The sequence below is a fragment of the Centroberyx gerrardi genome, chromosome 11 (genome assembly GCF_048128805.1).
Source record: "Centroberyx gerrardi isolate f3 chromosome 11, fCenGer3.hap1.cur.20231027, whole genome shotgun sequence".
Taxonomy (NCBI): domain Eukaryota; kingdom Metazoa; phylum Chordata; class Actinopteri; order Beryciformes; family Berycidae; genus Centroberyx; species Centroberyx gerrardi.
In genome coordinates this window covers 28,817,080-28,831,302 of record NC_136007.1, presented here as the reverse complement: position 1 = coordinate 28,831,302, position 14,223 = coordinate 28,817,080, and positions in this window count along the sequence as shown.

Below are 14,223 nucleotides of genomic sequence, written 5' to 3'. Positions count from 1 at the left end.
CACCAATGTCAAGCTCGCCACAGTAAAACAAAGTTTTTCCGGTTACCTTCAAAATAAAATCCCGAGGCAGCCTGCATAAAAAAGAACACTTCCGTTCATAATATTCAAAATAAAAGCCTTGTTGACGAACATAAATTGGGAAAATAATCAATCGCCTCACCATCTGACTGTTGCTACTTAATGTGCCACTATGTACTAAAATCTTGATTGGCCAATAATATTACATACACAGCATATATTAATAGACATTAGATTACATTACATTACATTACATGGCATTAGATTAGATTAGATTAGATTACATTGCATTACATTAGATCTTTTTAATTTATCATCGTTTTACTGAATAAAATAAGTAAAAATGAGCAAAATAAAAGCAGTGGGAATACTTCCACCCAGAGAAGTCAACTTTTCTACAATTTCTCATCCAAGGTAGCTCAGTGTGAGATGACAACAACTAACGCTAATTATGATGGAAATTAATTGACAGGGTGATAACAAAACCTTTTGTTATCACCCTGTCACCCTGGAAAATGTAATATAATTACTGAATGAAATAGTAATTAATTATACTACTCTTTACTAGACAGTAAAATTTTCATTGATCACATATAAACACTGTCCGTTTTAACAGAGTCAAATTAAGAAAGTAGTAATATTACAGTACTGAGTAACACATTACCACCCAACACTGAACAGTATAAGAACTTTTAATGATCCCTGTGGAGAAACTACATTATCTCAGCAGTGGAGAAAAGATATAGATAGAGATATAAGACAAATATAGAGAACTGAAGACAATACAAGAAGTAATTACAGCAAAAGAATATATTGAGAATAACACAGCAAATAAACAAGGAAACATACAGCATCTTTGTTGACAGAGTAACAGGTTTGTAGTGGACGGGCAAGTGTGCATCACTAGCTATTCACATTAACAAATATGCAGAATTTGGTCTGTGACTAGAATCAGCTCACAATGTATTGGCTTTAAAGGAAAACTCCACCATCAGATACACTTATGCTGTTAGATACCATCAATCTGTGATGTGCAATGCATTCCATTTTATGATAGTGTTGTAATTTACCTTTTTTGTTGTACCCACGTTCCCTCAACCTGCCTCGTCTACTTCTACCTCAATTAGTGATTTCCTACATTTCCCAGAATGCCTTTCGACAACCCCCAGAGAACTCTGGACTTGTGGCATCCAGCTGGTCGCCATTGTAATGGCATTATGCGTAAATATGTTCATGTGTGAGTGTGAATGCCCACTTTTGTAGACCAGACGGTGGGACATTTTTATTTTTTTCACTAGTCAGTGAATCATCCTCTTAACCATAGACCATCTTTGATAATGATTGGTGACCTCTAGTGGACATGTGGATGATTGGGGGATTAGATGAGGCATCTCTCTGACTTCCTAGATACTGTATCTGTGTATGTGCTTCTCAGTGTTTCTATATTTAGTTATCAGATCGTCCACCTGCATAATGTCAGTCACACTAACTGAACCCAATGTACTAATATCCCGCTAGGCCTGTCAAAATAGTGTAGGCCAAACTTTTCTATATCAAGGACGCAGACCAAAGAGCCAGATCTGATATGATTTTTGTCTCTACTGTTGGAGAGAGTGAACCCCTGAATCAGAATATTCATTCTCATGCATTATCTCATTGTGTAGAAAATTCTGGTGAATAAAATAACCATGCAATTTAAGGTGCCACCTGTATAATTTTAATATCAATAAATTATTACCATGTTAATTTTGACACATTTGTATGATTACTGTAAACAAGGACATCGGCAGCCTCTAACAGATCCTACATTGCATTTTACATTGTGTGCCAAAATGTCAATCTGCTGCATTGCTTTACAGCACAATGAGATACTGTTTTATGGCACAAAACAGGAAGAGGGCGCTGTTGCAACAGGAAGCAAGGGGGTTTATGGGAAATGTGGTCTTAATTTTAAGAAACACTATCACTAACAATACCATTGGTGTGAGATAGAGGCCACCAATCCTCTCCAGCATGGTCTCATTTACAGGGACGGACTAAGTGATTTGGTGGCCCAAGGCAAAGGCAGGCATGGGGCCCCCTGAATTCCAACCTTCACCTTTTTCATTCATCCTTTTTCATCCATCCTTTCTCATCCATCCTTTTTCATCCGTGCTTTCTATAAGTGATATGCACGTAAACAACTACTACTAGATCTGTCACGATAGCATCTGCAAATCTGATGTGAGAGGGCCTGGCAACATAAGACAATAAGTGACAGAAAGTTTAAACAATGACAGGAAAGTATCTGACAGTCGAGTCATATACTATTCTGGGCGTTTTGTGGAAAGATTTAGTTTTTCAATCTTCAACATAGTGCCAAAAATATATGACAATTACAAACTTTCCTGAATTCTGTCATCGGTTCCACTAACTGATCATCATGTACAGCATTAAAACAAATGTGCACTTTCATATACATAACTCTAATGTGGTTCTCTGCCTTATTGTAATCCTAACCCAGTGTTACAAATACGTTCCATCATCTTTGCTGCAGAACACTGTAATAACTCTGGGTTAGGAGGTTCTTCATGTTATAGGAAGTTTTTGGGAGATTGTTGCTGGTAAACTTAGCTGTTAAGTGATGAGAACATAGACACCAAAATCATCCCTGTGTCCCCGCTTTATCATTGGCTCTGGTGCTCCATGCTAACAATTTAGCATACACTATGTTGAGTGATAGTAGACTCCATGCTAACACTTTAGCATACACTATGTTGAGTGATAGTAGACTCCATGCTAACACTTTAGCATACACTATGTTAGTAGGCTCCATGCTAACACTTTAGCATACATAATGTTGTGCGATAGTAGACTCCATGCTAACACTTTAGCATACACTATGTTGAGTGATAGTAGACTCCATGCTAACACTTTAGCATACACTATGTTAGTAGGCTCCATGCTAACACTTTAGCATACATAATGTTGTGCGATAGTAGACTCCATGCTAACACTTTAGCATACATTATGTTGAGCGATAGTAGACTCCATGCTAACACTTTAGCATACACTATGTTAGTAGGGTCCATGCTAACACTTTAGCATACACTATGTTGAGTGATAGTAGACTCCATGTTAACACTTTAGCATACACTATGTTAGTAGGCTCCATGCTAACACTTTAGCATACACTATGTTAGTAGTCTCCATGCTAACACTTTAGCTTACACTGTTAGTAGGCTCCATGCTAACACTTTAGCTTACACTATGTTGAGCGATAGTAGACTCCATGCTAACACTTTAGCTTACACTATGTTGAGCAATACTAGGCTCCATGCTAACACTTTAGCATACACTATGTTGAGCGATAGTAGGCTCCATGCTGACACTTTAGCATACACTATGTTGAGCGATAGTAGGCTCCATGCTTCATGGGTTTCCTCTCTCCCAGTCCAAAGACATGCAGGTCAGGTGAGTTGACTCTAAATTGCCCATAGGTGTGGTAGTGATCTAGCATGTAGGCTATATGCCATGTATATGAAATGGCTAAGCCCTTTGAGACATGCTTGTGATAAAGGACTGTATAAACATGACATGACTTGACATGGGTCAATTTGATGCTGACAGAGAACCAAAAATAAACAACTTAACACAACTATTACGTCTCTTTGAAGTGTTTTACAGCATAGAATATTACTTTTAGATGTTTATGCAGTTGTTACTTGTCTGATACTCATATAGTGACTGTAATGTGTTCACATGAGAAGAGAGGAGCTTTGCCATAGACTCAGTCTCCTCCCCATCCTCTCACACTGCTTCAACCCAAATCACAAAGCAGTTAATTTCCCCCTCATGCCCTTTAAACAGTCTGTAAACACTGCTCTGAGCTTTCCGGCTCTAAACAGCGGTGGCATTATAAGTCCAGCCACATTTCATTGTCCATGTTCCTCTCGTCAAGCCCATTACCAACTTCCTCCCACCCTGCCTGTTATTGTGTTGGCATCCTGGCCTGGTTCACTCTGAAAGACAGATCGGACATCAGCGAGGATGCAGCGCAGGCAGGTAGTGCTTCAACTAATACTGTAATCCTCCATCGGTCAAAAACTACATCATACAACTCTTACTGCTGACCTTTGAATCCCAAACTGACCTCGTTGTCATGCAGTCGCCTGGCTGTACTTCTCTGTAAGCATATCTACAGATCTAATCAGATTTACTGCCTGTGATGCTCATTTCCAGCCTATAAGAGGAATTAACACCTGGTGATAGGAGATAAGTATGTTTGTAATTCATGCCTTTCAGTTCTTATATTTATGGGTTAATGGCCCCATTGTCAAGACAAGATAAGGAAAGATTATCTGGCCAGCAACACAACCTGTAACATTCAAATTCATAGTCTGGTGCCATCATAAAATCTAGATATTTACTGACAGTGGTGTGTTGTGTATGATGTATATAAATCTCTACACCCCTAAGAGTGTATCTTGTGCAGAAAACACCTTCTGTTTAATTTAGTTTGCATGTTCAGTGATCTTATGTGTGTTCAAAAATAACCTTACACCAACCTGCTCACTAACCCATCAGGATACCTATGTAATATATTCATCTACTGAAGATATTTCAGTGGCTCACTATGCTATATTTATTTAAGACAAGTGGAGTTTACGCCATGTCAACAGCTGATGGTAAAAGTGATGTATTTCATTATTATATGATATATGTGATGTATACTCTGGATTATAAGTGTTGAAAATAAAATGAAACAAATACAAATCCAATCCAAATGAAAGAAATCTTGGTTGGTAGAAACAAAAGAATATAAAAAGTAACTTTTAGTAGTAGTAGTAGCAGTAGTTGATCTATGCACCTGGATGAAGGCAGCCATTGTGCATTGCTGCTTGCTTGCTATCTGCCAAGTAGCCTACTATGCTACTGCCTCAAGTCTCTACCAGACTGGTTAAAAGTTATTTATTCACAAAGTCTGATTATCTAGTAGAATATTACATTTACCACAGTGTTAATCTTTGTTTTTTGTTCTGTTTTAGTAGGTATAACCAGTTGTGCACTAAGTTTGAAGTTATCCATTTGTCTTAAACCACTAAAATGCTAACTGACTAGCTATGGCTAACAAAAGCCGGTTGCATATTAAGTTATACACACATAAGTATAGACCTATATATTATTCATATACTATTCTTTTTGTGTATTTGTATTTGAATACAAGAATTTGTAGCAAAAAGAGCAATAGCAAGAGAATTTGTAATATTTTCAATACCAACTGCATGAAGGAGATAAAAACATACATAATGTTACTGGGTGCTAACACATCATTTTGTCTTCATAATTCCTGGCCTGTTAGGATTTTGTATTATATGTATTATGTACGTTATGCTACACTGGCTTCTTTTTTCTTTGTTCTTTAGTGAGGGATGTTTTAATTACTTTCTTACAAGATATTTAAAACAAGGAATCGACAAGACCTTTAATTTCAATAAAACAAGCTATAAAAAGTTTGGTGTGAACCACTCTGAACATGAGAGCATGAAATTTTCCCAAAATGCACAAAACCTTTACTCAATTATCAATGAAAAAAGCCACTATTACTAAATAGAAACCATGTCTTCGTTTATGTTCATTAACCTATCTGTCTAAAAATTAGCAATGTTATTTCAGGAAAGTGGGCTCCTGGCTCCTTCACATCACCGGCAATGGTGATGTATAACCCATAACCATAACCTTGTGAAAAACTTCCTTTCCACTCGATTCAGTCTGCTCCACTCTTATTGATCCTGCTCAGTCACATGATGGACCATCGCCTCCAACCAGCGTCAAGCGCAACACAGTAAAAAAAATTGCCCACAGACTTCCCTTTACAATTTTCAAAATAAAGCCAAACGAATCTGTGTGGCAAAGTCTTTTTTTTAATGACACAAAGTTCCAAAATGAGAAAAAAAAGTATGTATGTAAGGAGGAATCTTTAATGAATAAATAAAAAATGTTTTCCCTAAATTGCTATTTTCACAGTGCTGGGAAGAAGTGTAAGTAAGATGGAGTAAGATGAGATAGTTTTTACATTTTGTGCTACTACAGTATTATAAATGTGTATTTATGTAATAAATGTAATATAATAGACATGTATTTATTTCAAACAACAATAGTTATGTACACTTAAGGTTATTACTCATCCATGGGGATTAAAACATATTAGTATTTTTCAAAGTATCACACGTTAGAAAAAAAGGGTCTTTTATTGGTTCAACTTAGGGTAGGGGTAAATTTAGTATAAGGCGGTAAATTTAGTCATGTGGGGGGTAAAATGTTACACAACATAAAACTATCAACATGAAGTTGTTGATAGTGAGTCCAGATTTGACAAGTCTAAGTATAGTGGTTTTTGATCTGGACCTGGTCCGATGTGGTCTAGACGTGAAAAAAGCAGTGAAATCTCCCTTTTTTGCATTTTCACAAATAGAATAAAGATTTCACAAATCTGAAACTGTGTTTTAAAGAATCTTTAGCCTCTCTAGGATAATCTAGTCCAGATTTGACTAGTCTAAGTATTGTGGTTTTTTTATCTGGACCTGGTCCAATGTGGTCTAGACGTGAAAAAAGCAGTGAAATCTCCCTTTTTTGCATTTTCACAAATAGAATAAAGGTTTCGAGATCAATAAGAAAAAAATGCTAAGTAAAAATTAATAAAACTCAGGATTATGATGCCCTGTGATGTCCCCTGTCATATTGGAGTGTTGGTTTCTTGAGACTTTTTAATACTGAGCAGGTAGGACCACAGCAAATAGGCAGAAATAGCAATAAGACTGAAAATCAGTTTACCATGAGTAAGGGCAATAAGAAAAAAATGCTAGTTAAAATGATCAAAATTTAGGATTGTAAATTAATTAAAGACCATTTCATTCTATGATTCATTCTCATATCATCTTCCCCCTATTTGTTACATTTTTCAGTTCATGAATTAGCTTGAAAATGACTGAACAATGCCATCTACAGGCGTTATGCCACTAAGTCATTATTTTGAGATACTAAGTCATTATTTTGAGAAGGTTTCTCATTATGTTGCGATACTAAGTCATTATTTTGAGATACTAAGTCATTATTTTGAGATACTAAGTCATTATTTTGAGATACTAAGTCATTATTTTGAGATACTAAGTCATTATTTTGAGAAAGTTTCTCATTATTTTGAGATACTAAGTCATTATTTTGAGAAAGTTTCTCATTATTTTGAGTTTCTCATTACTTTGCGATACTAAGTCATTATTTTGAGATACTAAGTCATTATTATGAGATACTAAGTCATTATTTTGAGAAAGTTTCTCATTATAATGACTTACAGGATCTTTTTTTTCCATCACATTGGCGGAAAAGGGCTTCCATACTGTTCTCTTCCTTTGCCACTGTGTTAGGCTTGACCCGATTAGCGGCTGGATTCACAGCAAAAGAGGCGGTGGTACGGTGCAACCAAAGGTGTTTATTCACCCACAAAAATGACATAACAAGACAAAAATGACACTAAGTTGCAAAAAATGAGAGCATGGCTATGAGCAGCTCTCCAGGGTCCTACCAATAGCTGAGGCAGATGAACACTGGCAGCCTTTTATACTCTGCCTCAGGTAATTAACCTGGATGCTACCAACTATAGGGGTCACTTGCATAACATTCAACAATACAATACACTGCCCCCTTTAACCTACCAGTCTACATATCTATCCGATACATACAGTCAAATTGATGTTGCTCTCAAACAATAAATACTGCAACATATAAACAATATACACTTGAGTTCAAACACCCACACAACACACAACACCCCCCCTGCTATCCCATCACATGGTCCCTCCCGGAACTATATATAGGTGCTCGGACACCCCGGGGAACTCTTTTGCCCGAACACCCTGGAACACAGACAAGACAGCACAGGTAAGTGATTGCATGAACCAACAATTAAAACCCTTACATTGCACCACTGTAGTATTGCACTTAGAAATATATATTGCACTTAAGGTATTGCACTTAGAAATATTGCACTTGCCCATACCAAATCATGATATTCAACCAAACAATGAAAACCCATTTCATGTCAGGTTGAGTACTGAACATTTGTTTGTTTCCTTCAGGTGGAGCTTCAATCCTTGACCATGCTGAGTAACTGCTCCAGCAGGACAAGATAAAATAACTCACACAAACAAACTTAAAATGTTTAGTAAAATATATATATATATATTCAATAAAATACTTTAAATCATGACTCTGTTTGCAATTATTAATGCTGTGCAAATATTACTGTGCAAACTATGCTGTGCAAACCATTTAATAAATCAAAGTGTACAATACAAATGTGCAAATAGTGCAAAGGATTAGTAACGAAGTGTGCCTTCGTTACATTTCCTCCCCCCTCTCCTGTGGGAGCACAGTACCTCAATCCTCATGGATACGGGACAGACAGTCAGCCACGACGTTGGACTTCCCTGACCTGTAGCGGACGGTGAAGTCATATGGCTGCAAGGAGAGGTACCAACCCGCGATGCGCATGTTTGCATCCCTCATGCGATTCAGCCACTGAAGTGCACGATGATCGGTCTCCAGGAAGAAGTGTCGTCCCAGCAGATAGTACCTGAGGGTGTCGATGGCCCACTTCATCGCCAAACACTCTTTTTCCACTGTAGAGTATCTTGTTTCTCTGTCCAACAGCTTGCGACTCAGGAATGCAACCGGCTTCATCTCTTCATCCACCTCCTGCAGCAGCACAGCTCCGAGGCCCACTCCAGAAGCATCTGTTTGCAGGGTGAATGGCTTATCAAAGTCTGGACTGTTGAGAACCGGATGGGTGCAGATTGCTTCCTTGAGGTCTCTGAATGCTCTGTCACACTCATCAGTCCAGCGCACTTTATTGGGGGCTGAGGCTCTTGTGAGGTCATTCAGCACTGCTGACCTCTCTGCACAGTGGGGAATGAACTTCCTGTACCACCCCACCAGGCCCACAAAGCCTTTCACCTTCCTCTTGGTGGTTGGAACAGGGAAGGAACGGATGGCTTCAACTTTCCCTAATTGTGGCTTGATTTTGCCAAACCCAATGACAAAACCCAAGTACTGAACTTCTCTCTGGGCAACAGCACACTTCCGAGGGTTGATGGTTAGGCCAGCCACTCGGATGCATTGCAGGACTTGCTGCAGATGGGACATGTGCTCTTCCCAAGACCGGCTGAAGATCACCACGTCGTCCAGGTATGCTGCAGAGAACTCAGACACATCCCTCAACACATGGTCCATCAGTCTCTGGAATGTGGCAGGTGCCCCGTGGAGACCAAATGGCATCACACGGAACTGGTACATACCAAATGGTGTCTTGAACGCCGTCAGCTCCTTAGCCTCTGGTGCCAAGGCCAGCTGCCAGTAGCCTTTGCTGAGGTCCAGTGTGGTGATGTACCTCGCTCTGCCGACCCTCTCCACCATGTCATCGATTCGGGGCATCGGGTATGGATCAAAGGCGGATATGGCGTTGAGGTACCTGAAGTCAATACAAAACCGCAGAGAACCATCTTTCTTTGGCACAAGTACAATGGGACTGCACCACTCACTGTTGGAGACCTCAATTATCCCCAACTCCAACATCAACTTGATTTCCTTTTTCAGTGCTAGCACCAACCGCTCAGGAATCCTGTAACTCCTCTGCCGGACTGGAGCATCCTTCTTTAGATGAACCTTGTGTTGGACAACAGAGGTGAAACCTGGTGTCTCCTGGAAAAGCTCTGGGTCCAGGAGGGGCTTGACATCCTCTTGTTGGCTCGGTGACAGATGGGACAGATCCACTGGGGTGGGCTCTGCTGCACTGGTGGGAAAGAACTTCTCATTCACGTCCTCATCCTGGACTGCACACACAAACAGCTGCTGGTGCACAGGCTCTGGCTGAACCTGGAATTCCTTCAACAAGTTTACATGAAAGATCTGGTGCTTTTTCACTCGCTCTGGCATATAAAGTTCATAGGTGACCTTACCCATTCGTCTGGTGACTTTATATGGTCCATGCCATTTGGTCAGCAACTTGCTGTCACTGGTGGGAAGCAGCAACAGTACCTGCTGGCCTGGGCTGAAGACTCTCTCCCGGGCTTTCCGGTCATACCATGTTTTTTGGTATTGTTGAGCCGACCTCATGTTCTCCCGTGCAAGCGCTGTCATCTGCTCCAGTCTCTCCCTCATCTTGACCACATATGCCACAACGTTCTCTCCTTCTGGTTTGGGACTTTCCCAGTAGTCCTTCAGAAGGTCCAATGGCCCCCTCACTTGGCGACCATACACAAGTTCAAATGGCGAAAAACCTGTTGACACTTGTGGCACCTCTCGGTAAGCGAACAGCAGGTAAGGCAGCCATTGGTCCCAGTCAGCACCTGTGCAGGAGACAAACTTGCGCAGCATGTTTTTCAGTGTCTGGTTGTATCTTTCTACAAGCCCGTCCGTTTGGGGGTGGTAAGGGGTGGTCTTAATACCCTTGACTCCTAACAACTGGTAAACTTGCTGCAGCAGTTTAGACAAAAAGTTTGTCCCACAGTCTGTCAGGATCTCCTTGGCTATGCCTACCCTGGAAAACAGCTGTAACAGGCAATTTGCCACGTGTCTGGCCTTAACAGACCTAAGGGGGAAGGCTTCAGGGTACCGGGTTGCATAATCACATATGACCAATATGTAGCGATTGCCTGAGGAACTCTTCTCTAATGGTCCCACAACATCCATGGCTATTCTCTCAAAAGGTGTTTCAATGATTGGCAAAGGCTGCAACTGAGCACGCACCACCCCCCTTCCTGAAGTCAGCTGGCATTTTTCACAGGAACTACAAAACTGAGAGATTTGGCTATACATGCCTGGCCAAACAAAGTGACTAGCAATCCTATGAAGTGTTTTCTGGAATGCCATGTGTCCTGCCCATGGAATTGAATGTCCAAGTTCCATGACCCTGTGTCTGAATTGCTGTGGCAGTACCAAGGCCTCAACCTTTTCCTTCCGCTGGTAGAGTATCCCACCTTTTACCACATAGGTAGCCTCTTCAAGACAGTCTACACTGCCCTGCTTAACTCCCTCTACCTCGGTCACCTTCTCAAACCAAGGCTTTATGGTGGAGTCCTCTCTTTGCAGGCTACCTACATCTGGTGGGATCTCCCCGTCTAAAAGACAGCCTGGTGTTGACAGCTCCTGTATCCCTTTTTTAGCTGTGCCCAACAACTTCTCCCTCCTTCTCTGAGCCTTAGACTTGGGAGGCTTCACTGGGCCTGACTCCAACTCTACTCCAAAGAAAGGCAACTCCCTGAGAACTGTTCTTGCAGTCTGAGCTCTAGTGGTAACCACATTACAAGGCTGCACTGGCTCTGTGGCTGGTTTGAATTCAGCTTCCCTGCGTGGTGGCTCTTCGACTTCCTCACCTGAGCTCTGTGCTTCACTGTTACCCTTGCTACCATCCTGCTGGTGCACAAGATCTAGGAGAGTGGGGACATCATTACCTAGAATGACTGCATATGGTAAGGTTGGGGCTAGAGCTACTGACAAAAGAAATGTCTGGCCTCCTACTGTCAAATATACCTCTGCAGTGGGGTACTCGTGCTCATCACCATGAACACAGCTGATTATGGCCTTGTCTTCACTCCACTTTTCCCTTGGGACCAGACTGGAAAGTACCACTGACTGAAAGCTCCCTGTGTCAAGTAGGGCTTCCTCCCGTTGACCATTAACCAAAACAGGTACAATGCGACCTTTCTCCTGCAGTGTGTCTAACCTGGTTGGCCGGGGGACTGAACACAAAAGGGATGGCTTGCTCTGATTGTTTGCTGGGCAAAAGTATTGAGTGTGACCTAATCCATTGCATTGATAGCACCTAACCTCTTGCTTAGAGGACCTAGGGGAAGAATTCTTAGCCTTGGCTGAAGGGAAGTGCCTACTGCTGGAAAAACCCCTCCCTAGACCAGAGCCCTGCTCACCCCCAGTGGACTTACTTGTCTGGGCATGGTGGTTCTCCCGGCCAAAGGTGGTGTTTCTGCTCCCCTTTCTGGCTGATGTAAAAACCTCTGCAAGGCGAGCTGCTTCCTCTGCCGTCTTGGGATCATGTTCGCGGATCCAAACCTCCAGGTCTGGATGCACCATCCTTAAAAACTGTTCTAGAATCAACGTTTCTGAGATGTCTTTGACAGTTGATCTTTCTGGTTTGACCCATTTTGAGAACAAGTCTTTTAGGCGTACATACAACTCGCGTGGAGTCTCTCCATGATCAATTTTCAGGGACCGGAACCTTCTGCGGTAAGTATCAGCTGTTATTTCATACTTTGCCAAAATTGCTTCTTTCACTTTGTCATAGTCTTCAGAGTCGTCAATGTCCATGAGAACATAAGCACTACGTGCTTTACCTGTCAGCAGGGGGACAAGGCGGACAGCCCACTCATCTCTGGACCACCGGCATACATAGGCAATTCTCTCGAACGTGGTCAAAAAATGTTCAATGTCATCATCTGGAGACAATGGGAGCAACTTGGGTTCCCTGTGGAAAGGTGGCTCCCTCCGGGGTCTGACGTTACCCCTCTGGCTGGTTCCCTCGTCTGGGTCGTCATCGTCAGTTCTTTCCTGGCGCTGCTCCCCATCCTGCTCATGTCCATAGTCTTCTCTCATCCCGTTGACTTGCAACTGGAGCTGCTGAAACTGGTGCTGCATACTCTTCCATCTCTGCTCTTGACGAGAGGAATCTTTCTCCGTCTGCTGGTCTCTGGCTGCCTGAGACCGGACAAGAGATTTGACCAGATCCGTAAGCTCCTCCAGCTTCTCTCCTGGATTACCCGCTGCCATGGCCCCCAGGTCAGCTGATGAGCTTGCTCCTTCCTCTGGCTGCTCCTGCACACCATTCTTCTTTGCACCTCTTGTCATCACCTCTTTACTGTGGTGCGGGCCCCAACTTCTGACACCACTTGTTAGGCTTGACCCGATTAGCGGCTGGATTCACAGCAAAAGAGGCGGTGGTACGGTGCAACCAAAGGTGTTTATTCACCCACAAAAATGACATAACAAGACAAAAATGACACTAAGTTGCAAAAAATGAGAGCATGGCTATGAGCAGCTCTCCAGGGTCCTACCAATAGCTGAGGCAGATGAACACTGGCAGCCTTTTATACTCTGCCTCAGGTAATTAACCTGGATGCTACCAACTATAGGGGTCACTTGCATAACATTCAACAATACAATACACTGCCCCCTTTAACCTACCAGTCTACATATCTATCCGATACATACAGTCAAATTGATGTTGCTCTCAAACAATAAATACTGCAACATATAAACAATATACACTTGAGTTCAAACACCCACACAACACACAACACCCCCCCTGCTATCCCATCACATGGTCCCTCCCGGAACTATATATAGGTGCTCGGACACCCCGGGGAACTCTTTTGCCCGAACACCCTGGAACACAGACAAGACAGCACAGGTAAGTGATTGCATGAACCAACAATTAAAACCCTTACATTGCACCACTGTAGTATTGCACTTAGAAATATATATTGCACTTAAGGTATTGCACTTAGAAATATTGCACTTGCCCATACCAAATCATGATATTCAACCAAACAATGAAAACCCATTTCATGTCAGGTTGAGTACTGAACATTTGTTTGTTTCCTTCAGGTGGAGCTTCAATCCTTGACCATGCTGAGTAACTGCTCCAGCAGGACAAGATAAAATAACTCACACAAACAAACTTAAAATGTTTAGTAAAATATATATATATATATTCAATAAAATACTTTAAATCATGACTCTGTTTGCAATTATTAATGCTGTGCAAATATTACTGTGCAAACTATGCTGTGCAAACCATTTAATAAATCAAAGTGTACAATACAAATGTGCAAATAGTGCAAAGGATTAGTAACGAAGTGTGCCTTCGTTACACACTGATCAAATCAATTTCCTTGGCTGCTCTTTTTAGATCCTCCGAGGAGACTGAACCCTGTTTGTTTTCTGTCTGTAGTCCAGTGGCATAATGATGTCTGTTCTGTAATAGAAAATACCACTTGAACATACTGTGCATTTGTTTAAATTAACTACATTTTAATAGAATGTGAAATTACTTAGATTGGGTTGAGAACCATTGGAGAAGTACTCAGAAAATATCTACTGCTATTTAGATACAAGAATCACAACATCTTCATCATGATAATATCATGGTTACATGAA